Raw genomic sequence first — 12,036 nt, 5'->3', positions numbered from 1 at the left:
GTTATATATAGTTATCATATATAGGTTATATATCAATTATATAGTTAGCCTGTATATGGGCTGTTAAAGTTTAAAACTTCATTAGGACTTTTGGAAAACCATGGATTAAGCTTGAATCTGCACCACCCTCAATGACATCCTGTAACATCCACTCATTGATCCTAGTTACATCTTTTAGGGACAAGTAGAATAAACATATTCCTCTACAACAAAATAACCCTTCAAGTACTTGAGGGGCATCGTGGTAAAGTGGAAAAAATGGTTAATCTGGAGACAGGGAACCTGCCTTCAATTCACTGCACTGCTATTTAAAATCTCTGTGGATTGTGGCAAGTCACTTAATCTGTCTGGACCTTAATTTTTTTTTTTATGAATAAAGTTAGAGGGCTGTTCAAGATATCTTGAAGGTCTTTTCTTGTTCTAAATCTATGATCCTATAACCCTTTTGATCTCCTCTAGATACACAATTGGGTGATGCGGTGATAGAGCATTGCATCTGACGTTAGGAAGAAGTTTAAATCTTCTTTCAGATACTAGCTGAGTGAACGTAGGCAAATAATTAACCCCTGTATTCTTCAGGTTCTTCATTTATAAAATGAGCATAATAACCTCACCTTCTAGGGAGCACACGGACATGGGGTACCATTGCACGATATCTGCGCCTGTATAATCAGGAGCTGTCTTTTCTGGATTGCAGATGGCAGAAAATGAAGCAGAAGAAGACACGAACCTTCTGGAAATTCACCCACTCCACATGGACCTGGACACGTCCCATGAACAGCTCGTGCAGTTCTATAGTGCTTGACAGCATCAGACTCAATCAGGGTCTGCAGCACAAACAGCATTCCCTCCTGAAGTGCCTGAGGAAGGCCAAGAAGGAGGTACCCCCCACCCTTATGGAAAAGGCTGAGATTGGGAAGACCTACTTCGAGAAATGATCATCCTGCTAGAGATGGTGGGGAGTATGGTAGGTGTCTATAACAGCAAGACCTTAAATTAGATAGAAATTAAGCCTAAGATGATTGGATGCTACTTGGGAAAATTCTCCATCCCCTACAAGCCTGTGAAAAATGGCTGACCAGATAGTGGAACCATCCACTCCTCTGGCTTCATCCCTCTCAAGTAACCCTAGATCCTAACAATAAAAACAAAAAGTTTCTTTTAAAAAAAATCTCATCTGTCCCGAGGGGTTGTTTTTTTGAAGCAAATAAAATATATGTAAAGTATTTTGCAACTCTTAAGTATCTATACAAATGCTATTATTAAAATCTCTTAAATCTTCTAACTTTTTTATATAATATTGTTTTAAGTCCTCTCACCATTTTGATTGCCCCTTTCTGTATATACCTCATGTATCTATGTATCTCGTTTCAGAATTGAGTACTATGCATTAGGTACTGTGATGGGTCCAATGGAGGACAGAAAAATAAATAAGAGTTCAAAATCTAGTAAGAAAATTGGGACATAAAAGTGACAATGCAAAACAAAAATTTGTTATTGGTGTTCAGTTGTTTCAGTCATGGCCAATTTTTAGTGACTCCATTTGGGTTTTCTTGCAAAGACACTGGTATGGTTTCCTTCTACAGCTCATTTTATAAATGAAGAAACTGAGGGAAACAGTGTTAGTGACTTGGCCAGGGTAACACAACTAATAAGTGTCTGATATTTCAGAAGTATCTGAAGTCAAAGTTGAACTTCCTGATTCTAGGCCTAGAATTCAATCTGTTACACCACTGAACTGCCCAGGACAGACATAGAAGGCAATCAATAATGATAAAACGTACATAGTACTATGATTATTATAATCATACTAAGTATGATTTGGCAACATACTTAAAGTAAAATGACTACCTGATATGAAAGAGAAACAGGGCTGAAAGGAAGGGTGGAAGGATGTTAAAGACACCCTTCTCATTCACCTGCCAAAGGCATTCCTGCTAACAACAACTGTACAGAGAACATTAATTGCTGTTGAAGAGAACTTGGCCAGTGTCACTTTGTGCTAACACTGAGGCCATGTTGGTGGCTTAGTCCCACCCAGCTGAGACGTTCAGATTAAATTCAGTGAAGAGAGGGACTGAGATAAAGGTTTAAAAAAATGCAAGTGGAAAGCTAGTGTCCACCCTTATCTTTGGAGAGCAGCTTGCCTTGACTGATAAAATGGTTCCCAACTCACTAATGTTGTAAACTTTCACAGAATGCAAAGAGTAGATTTAGAATCTTGTGGAAGCTTTCTAAAATAACAATGCACACTGCTCATCTTGTTAGAATTGTTTTAACCTTATTTTATCATCAAAAAGAGGGTTATCATGGTTAAAATCATTAGTGGATATATGGAAAAGAGTTCAGGAAAGGGTCCTTGAATGCTCAGGTAGCATTAGGGAGGGAATTTGTAGCTATGAAACCTGAACCAGTTATTTTAAAAGATTTAATATGAACACTTCAATGTCATTTGAAGGCATTCTACATGTTTTCTGCCCTCATGGTAACATGGTACTTAAACTACATTTAAAGAATACGTTGTTTCTTGAAATATTTTTGTATAAATTAGTTCATTCAATCTTTAAATCAAAGAACTGGACAAGTTACATTTAGAGAAGTACATTTCCCATAAATCCATGCAAGAGCTTCCACAATGTCAGATCCAATAAACACTTATTAAGTATTTCCTATGTGACAGGCACAGTATAAATAAACCCTGAATATATAAAGAAAGATATAAGATAGTTCCTGCCCTCAAAGAACTCACAATCTAGTGGGGAAAGACAACATAAATAGAGACTAAAACATGGAAGAAGGAAAGGTTCCTCATGAGGAAGTATTGTGAAGTGCTGCAGTCTATGAAGAAATGATCTGAGGGAAAATGAGTTATAAAGTTATTTGCAGAATGATAAGATAGCAAAATTTAAGAGAGCAACTAGATGGAAAATGATGAGATGAATTCTCTTAGCACCTTCCCCCCCCCCCCACTTAATGGTATTTTTTTTGTAATTACATGTAACGATAGTTTTCAATATTCACTTTTATAAGATATTGAGTTCCCAGTTTTCCTCTCTCTCTCCTTCCCTCTCTCCCCCAAGACAGCACATTTTCTATCATGAGTCTTTTGGAATTGTCTTAGATCAGTGTATTACTGAGAAGAACTAAATCAATCATAATCAATCAATAATGATCAACTGATCCTTATACTGTGAAGTCTGGGTTAGCCCTCTGGAGGCCTCAGAATCAGGCTGAGTCAGGATAAGCAAAAGTCCTTGGTCTTTAGGGGGAGAAGTGAATGGGGATGGACAAGACTGCCACAAGCTCTCCACAATCTCCCTTCTCTTCGTCTACCTCCAAAGTGATTCTGGCTCGTCTTCCTCCACCCCTAATCCAGGGGTCCTCAAACTATGGCCTGTGGGCCAGATGTGGCAGCTGAGGACAATTATCCCCCTCACCCAGGGCTATGAAGTTTCTTTATTTAAAGGCCCACAAAACAAAATTTTTGTTTTCACTATAGTCTGGCCCTCCAATAGTCTGAGGGACAGTGAACTGGCCCCCTATTTAAAAAGTTTGAGGACCCCTGCGGAATCCCTCTTTACAATTCTCTTAACCCCAAGCATTAATTGTGAGAAGAGAAATTCTAAACATGCTAATAGAGTTATTGTCCAACAGGTAATTAGCCTTAAGTGCTTGGTTGTCTGATTCAAGTGTATCTATTTAGAGTTTCAGCCCTTTACATTATATAATGTTGCTATTACTGAATACAATGTTCTCCTGGTTTTGATCACTTGATTCAACATCAATTCATATAAGTCTTTCCAGATTTTTCTGAAATCAGCTACTTTTCTTATAGCATAATAGTATTCCATTACATTCATATGCAACAATTTGTTCAAGCACTTCCTAACTGATATGCATCTCCTCAGTTTCCAATTCTTTTCCCTCCTCAAAAGAACAGTTATAAATAGTCTGTATATGTGTGTCCTTTTCCCTTTTTTCTGATCTCTTCAAGATACAGACTTAATAGTAATATTGCTGTATCAAAAGATATGGACAATTTTATAGTTCTTTGGGCATAGTTCCAAATTTCTCTCCAGAATGGTTAGAGCAGTTTATAACTCTAGCAACAATTCATTGATGTTCCAATTTTCTTTCATCTTCTCCAATATTTATCATTTTCCTTTTCTGTCATATTAGCCAATCTGACAGGTGTGGAGTTCTTTTAATTTGCATTTCTCTACTCAATGTTGATTAGAGCTTTTTTTCATATTTTTTTACATAGCTTAATTTCTTCATCTGAAAACTTATAAACTTTGATCATTTATAAATTGGGGCCCTGGGCACTCTTCTTAAAAAGTGTGGAAATTTTGGGAGGAGCTCTTTAATATATACTTTTTATTCTCTTCATTCAGAAAAAGAGAGGAGATCCCAGTGACAGAGATTGCTGAGGGTACTTTAATGATAAATCTTGAAATCATGAAATTCAAGATAATAGGTAAAAAGTGAAGCATATTGGACAGTGAAAGGAGCAAAGGTTTAAAAAAAAAACAACATTGACAGAAGTTTAGAGCTTGATGGTAAGAAGAAGAATGGCTAGCATAAGCAGAAGTCACAAATACTAGGACAGTGAAATGTGGGGATATGATCCTTTCTAATAGGCTTCCTTTTACATTTATCTAGATTATTCTAGTGCTTTGCATTCTGGATAAAAGTAACAGGAGATGACTTCTTTTATTGATGGTGTCCTGAGAAGCCTTTTTTTTAGGCTTCAAATACTTTTCAGCTCTGCTACTAAAATTCCCAGTATGCCCCAAGAGCCATAACAAGTTTTCCTATTAGCTTTCATGAATGAATGAAATATTGCTCTTTTCAATGACTTTGATAGAAATTATGTTGGAAGTGCCAACATTGTTGATAATGTTCTAGATCTATTCCACTGTAAGAAGAGGCAAATAGAATGGAAGGGACTGAACTCAGACCCTGAAGGTTGAAATATAATTCATTGTTGGTTGGTGATGGCAAAGAGTCAAAAAGGGCTCAGATCATCAGTCTGAGTATATATGAACCAAAACCTGACTTACATGGATATATATATATATATATAAAATAGAAAAGATATTTTTCAATTAAAAGAACACTACCTTTAGAGTAGCTATGATTCTATTTATCTAAGTGATATGATCTAGATTACAGAGTAAACTGATGACAGAATGAGATCTAGTGATACTTGTCTCTTTGCCATTCCTTAAATGTAACATTTCATTTTCTAATTCTAGTTTATGTGGAGTAGCTTCAGTCAGAAAAGATTTTATTTTATCAAAGATCAATACCCTATCATATGTTTAACAAAGCTGGAAAGATAGATTGGAACTGAAATCTCATCTTTTGAACTAGAATAAGCTTAGCATAAAAATGTTTCAAGACCTGGCAGTAGACTCTCAAAGGGGCCCAGTCTTTGTCAAAATCTTTGTATATTTATCCTGTCTTGTCCCTTTTTGGCATTGCCAACTGCTTCTCTTAGTTGTAAGAGTGGGTGCTTCCCTAGCATCCTTCCTTTGTTTTCCCTACTAAGCCCCTCTTCACTTCCAATTTTGAATGTCTTCAGATAAGTAACATGGCCTTCTCTTAAATATGACAAATGAAAGAGTATTTTTCTTTAGTATTATTTAGTTTATTTAATTCTTCTATGAATTGTTCCCTGCCCCAACTCTCACAATTTTTCACTTTTTGCATCCTAGCTGCAGTCTATAATTGAAGGATATAATTTGATGATTAGAGTGCTAGTTTTGCATTCTAGAGAAATCCTGGGTTCGACTCATACCTCTTATATTTATTAATTGTGAAACCTTGTCATTTAATCTCTAACCTTTACTAGAGTGTTTGGAATATAGTTAGTGCTTATCAAATGTTTCTCATTCATTCATTTTCATCAGTACAATGACCATAACATCTATATTGCCTACTTCACAAATTTGATACTAATCTTTATATTTGCTGAGGTAATTGAGGTGAAATGACTTGCCAAGGGTCACAGAGCTAGGAAGTGTTAAGTGTCGAGGCTGGATTTGAACTTAGGTCCTCCTGATTTCAGGGCTGGTGCTCTATCCACTGCACCATCTAGCTGCCCCAAGATTGATGTTTTTTTTTGTTTTCTGCTGTTCCCTACGTTATTCTCCCCCACCTTCCCCAAGAAGGCTAAAATCAAGTGCATACACACACACACACACACACACACACACACACACACACACACACACAATGTGTACAAACACATATTGATTCACATTCAGTCTCCATAGTCCTCTCTTTGGATGCGAATGGCATTTTTCATCATAATTCCATTGGAATTGCTGTGAATCATTTCATTGTTGAAAGGAGCCGAGTCCATCTCAGACTGATCATCACATAATCTTGTTTCTGTGTGCAATGTTCTCTTAGTTCTGCTTACTTTACTTAACATCAGTTCATATAAGTTTTTCTGGGCTTTTCTAAGATCACCCTGCTCATCATATCTTATAAAACAATAATATTCTATTACATTCATATATCATAACTTATTCAGTCATTCTCCAGCTGATGCTGCCCTCTTGTTTCTGCCAGAATTTAAAATATGTTTTTAGCCTTTCAAATATATATGTTGTTCTTTCTTTGTCTCATTTCCATTAATATACACACCTTATCCCATTCCTGTTAATCTACACATTCTTCTTTCTATACTCTGTCCCTTATCCTATTTCCTCACCCTCTTATCTCTTTAAAAATTTAGAAGACTTGAATTCCCTTCTAAATGTATATTTTGTTCTATCTTTAACCCAGATGTAATACAAATCGGGTCCCCTATAAAAATCCTTTCTTTATCCTCTTCCCTTCCCTATTTCCTTCCCTTCTAATTTCTGTCTGAATTTAGAACAATTATAGCCTTCTAGATATGTAGTTATTGGTCCCTCTTTAAACAATTTCTGATGAGAATAGGGTTTCAGTACTACTAATCCTCCTCCCTCATATAATTCTTCTGTGTCAATTCTTCCTCTCATACCTCATTTGTATAATTACTCTTTTTACCTTTTCCAACATGGTTTTGCTTTTTAGAATCATATAATGAACTCTACCCCAATTTTTCTTTTGAACTATCCAATTCCCAATAACAGTCTTAGACATATGGTTTACATTTCTACATATAAATATAAAGTCTGTCCTTATTGAGCCCCTTGTAATTAGTTCTTGATGTTTACCTTATATGTCTCTTGGTTATTGTATGTCAAATTTTTTATTAAGCTCAAGTCTTTTTGCAACAAAATCCTGAAAGTCTGGCAATTTATTGAATTTCCTTTTTTTTTTTATTCAGGATTATGGTTAACTTTGCTGGAGATGATATTCTCAGCTGCAAACCCCAGTTCTTTTGCTCTTTAATATAGTGTTCAAGGCCTGAATTGTTTTAATATAGCTGCTGTTAGGTCTTGGATGGTTCTAATTCTGGCTCTACCATATTTAAAATCTTTTTCCTGTTGCTTATAATATTTTCTTCTTAATTTGGAATTTTGGAATTTGGTGTCATGTTCTGTAATTTTTTCTGGATCACTTTCAAATGCTAATTTTTTTTTAATTTCTGCTTTTCCCTTCTTGTTTGAACACTTCAGGACAATTTTCTTTAATTATTTCTTGATTAAAGCTTTCAAATACTCTTATGTTATTATTCTTATGTTTAATCTTATGTTTATTATATTATTCTTATGTTTTTTCTTCATGTTTTTGTAATGTCAGAGAAACTGAGGCAAGACAGAGATCGGGTTTTTAATATTTTAATAGTGGAGAATTTGGATTAGCTGAAGCCAGTGGGCTGAATGGGGCTCTTGTCTCAAAGCAGCCAACAGGCAAGCAATTAATTCCAGAGACATTCATAGGGCTCCAGCTATCAGGGAAACAAAGGTGGGGGGAGAGGACAGAAAACTAGGTGAGTGGAAATTCCAGGAAAGGATCATAACTTTAGTTCTGATTGAATGGGGGTCAGGAGACAGTGAGTCTAGGGCAAGAGATAGTGAATGATGCCCAGACATTTGAAATAAACCATCTGGAATTTTATGATTCACTGGAATGTGAGAGTGACCAAAACTTAATGAAGTAAGGAAAGAGGGGGTGGTCATAATAATTTTATTCAGAGTACAGCATAATAATTCAGGGAAACTAAAGTATTACAATTCAGCAAAACTGAGGTATTATAATCTGTTTTCCAGATCAGTTGTTTTTTTTTTCTTTCTTGTTTTTTATGAGATGTCTTATATTTTCTCTTATTTTTTCATTTTTTAAATATATATGTGTGTGTGTGTGTATTTAATTATTTCTTGTTTCTTATAACTTTACTGACTTCTCCTTGTATGTATATAATTTTCAATTGGTTGACTTTCTTTTTTATAATTTCTTGTGTTTTTCCTGGACTGTTCTTTATTTTTTCTAACTTTTCCTCAATCGCTCTCATTTGATTTTTAAAATATTTTTTAAATTATTCTACAAATTCTTTTAAAACTATGATCTTCTGGCATCAATATCAATCAAGGCACAAAACTTGCATATCTATTCACTGAAGATTTTTCACAGTCATGAAAAATGCTCCATGCATCTAAACATGGAAAACATACATATAATCCCTGCTAGTAGCTGAGGCTGGTGGACCACTTGAGTAAGGCTCCAAATGGTGAGGTCCTAGAAAGGACTTTTGCATTCCCAGTGCCTGGAATAGTGATACTGACATTAAGGAAGTACTTAATAATGGTATCTTGAATTGAATCAAAATAAATCTTTCAGTTTCATCTAATACTACCTGACTATATGGAAATATCATTCATGAATGAGTAGGGTGTTTATATAACCATAAAGTTATAAATTTGTTTCAACACAGAGCCAGTGATTCAGATAAAAGTTTTTTTTTTCCTAGATATTCCAAAAAAATTCTACTAAAACAATATTTTCAAGGACAAAAGAAGTATTGTGATATTTTGATTTTTTTAATCATCACAGTCAAACTTCTTATTGTGTAGGGTGCTTTTCCCCCCTGTTTTGGGTTATTGATCTTGTTTTTTTGGCTCACTTCACCACGAAGGATGTGTCAATGACAAGAAACCTGATCTTGATAAAGAAAGGAAAGAGGGAGTATTTTTTATTTGATACTATTGAAATAAGAATAAAACATTGCAAGATTCTAATGTTTAAAAATGCAAATAATAGTGATGAATGAAAAGTAAAGGATATTGAAAATTTTTTCTGATTATTTATATGGTATATAAGATATACTATATTATGTAGATGTATAGCTATTTATATGTAGGTATCCATATAGAAATATTTATGTGAATACTCCTCTTTAGTTCAGAAGCCTCCATTTGGAACTTTAGTGAGAAAATGATTTTAAAAAATAAATATTCTGTAATCTAGAGGTCCTACTCCTAGTAGTATAATCCAAGAAACCAGAGATAGAATAAAATAGGAAAACCAAAATGTTTATATCAACTTTTTTATACAGTAGAAAAGAACTAGAACACTTTGTAGATGCCTAATGATTGGGAAATGACAAAAAAGCAATTGTAGTGCATAAATGTAATGGAATATCACTGTACTATAAGAAATATTGGATATTAAGCATACATAAAAGCATATGAACTAATGCTGATTACACTAAGCAGAAATAGTAAAAAATGATATACACAATGATTGCCACAATGTAATTGGGAAGGTAAAAAATATTATATACTTATAATTACCAAACTTATCTCAAAGGAGATATAAGAATGTAATTTGTTGTCTTTGCAAATGTAAAGATGATGCATGTGCTATAGTATATGTACTGTCAAATTCAGCTATTGTGTAAATTTTGGTCAATTGATTTTTTATTAGAGATAATTCTTAGGATAGAAGACAGACAGAGGGAAGAGAAGGTGATTTAAAAGATAAAATATACTAATAAAAATTTTATATATGTATATTTATATATGATATATTTATATGTATATGAGAGAAAAAAAGAGACAGACTGAGAGAGAAACTTATTTTATCTTAGAGTATATCTTAGTATGATTATGACTCCTCAATACAGTTTAATGAGAAGATCCTTGGTGTTTCCAAAAAAAAGAAGAAATCAAGATGACCAAAAAGGAATAAAAAGTTCCTGAGGCTCAATACTAAAGTATCTAGAGATGTGTAATTTGGATCCCCAGAAATGCAGAATGTTCTGCCTCTAAGCTGTTGGCACTGTGAATGGCCATTGAGTTACTAGAATGATATATGAAACTGAATCATCAGGTGCTAGCTAACATTTTAAAGCTATGGCTTTTAAAACTACATTTTACTTGAATTCAATATATATATATATATGGTTCAAGATCTGACTTTGTGTCTTTGAACTTCAGTGTCCTTATCTGTGAAATAGGCTTAATGACTTAAAAGATTATTTTGTACAGAAAGTATTATATTAATTTGAATTTTCTTACCTCAAACTACAGTGCTTAATTGCAGGATGTTGCTTAGAAACTCCTGATATCTTTGTTACTTGATTTGTATAAATTTGTGTCACATCAGTGGACCTGTGATTTTATTGATATAAGAATACCATTCAACTACACATGGATGATTACCCATAGATCTATAACTCAGATAATCCTGGGAAACTGGACTGACTGAGACATTAAGTGGATTTCCTATGGTCATATAGCTAGTCAATGTCAGAGTTGAGATTTAATCCAGATCATCAGGACTTTATTCACTATAATATACTGTTCTTGTCTCTCTGATAACATAAATTTAAGTTAGCAAGATAGATATTTTGCATGTACAGATTTGCTGATTTTATTTGTTACTCTATTTTGTTTTATTTTTGTCACTTAGAAGCCTATAAATCAAAACATCATATGTACTTTATATATGCTTATGTATATGTCTGATTCTGAATCTAGTTCTCTGCTTTGTTAATAGTAGTCACTAAATATATATTCATTTCATTGAAGTTTTCCACTAATATTAGTAATAGCAATTACATCATATGTTTATCATATATAAGGCATTGTGCTACTAAGTACTTTACAAATATATGTCATTTGATTTTCATAACAACTCTCAGAGAGAGGTGTTATTATTATACCCATTTTGCAAATGAAGAAACTAAGGCAAACAGGACTAAGTGACTTGTCCGGATTTACACAGATAGTAAGTGCCTGAAACTAGATTTTAACTTAGATCTTCCTGATCCCAAACCCAGAGGTTTATTCACTGAGCCACCCAACTGACTTTATTTATTTTTTCTCACAAATAGTAGAAATTGTCTGTCTTATAAGAAAACTCACCACCTATCTGTTACAATTTATCAAGTTTGAATGCTTATTCTACATCCACTCCACAAACATTTCCTCCTGTATTCTTGGACTATAGTTATAATAAATGGTCTCTCATTTCCATTCTCAATAGGATCCTTAGAAAATAGGGCTATCTTTTCAGAAGGATTGTTCATGCCAGAACTTGTTTTGATTTGCCAGTGTTGACTTTTTCACAAGACTCAAGCCTCCTCCACACCAAAAGAACAATTCCAGGATAGATCCAAGAATTATAATGGTGATGTTGAATGGTTTGGCACCTTATCCCACTTTCTGTATACTACCCATTTGTCTAGACACTGCTTAGCTCAACAACTCCCCCTCTAAGCTGATGCTATCATTTTCAAAACATGAGTAATGGCTGTGAAATCAAGGTCATTTTCTTCTCTATAAATCACAAAATAATTAAGAAAAATCATTAGCATTTTATTTACAAATAAAATTAACATGAAAGAGCAGTTTTCCCCCTTATAACATTGTTTGTGAACATTGGCTCTCATCTTTCATAGACCTGTAAAAAGAATATTTTTATTTTCTTTTTATTATCATGTGTCTTCTTTCAGTGCATATTGCATACACTGAGCATCACTGTTTGGAACAAGAGTCAGATTACAGAAATGTGCTCCTCCCTAGTGGGTGGGATACTTAAACTGGTCTTATTTATTCTGGTTCCTTTTCTTGCCATGTCATTGGGATGTCC

The 12,036-nt window shown here is 34.1% G+C and overlaps 1 pseudogene; it reads left to right on the top strand.

Annotated features, from left to right (window-relative positions):
* The first annotated feature begins 617 nt into the window (after positions 1-617).
* LOC127561839 (40S ribosomal protein S15-like) lies at positions 618-1,326 on the top strand (annotated as a pseudogene).
* Positions 1,327-12,036: the final 10,710 nt, after the last annotated feature.

Source organism: Antechinus flavipes, chromosome 4 (genome assembly GCF_016432865.1).
Source record: "Antechinus flavipes isolate AdamAnt ecotype Samford, QLD, Australia chromosome 4, AdamAnt_v2, whole genome shotgun sequence".
NCBI lineage: Eukaryota > Metazoa > Chordata > Mammalia > Dasyuromorphia > Dasyuridae > Antechinus > Antechinus flavipes.
The sequence above is the reverse complement of the archived record's forward strand: the minus strand, read 5'-3'. Positions and strand labels throughout refer to the sequence as shown.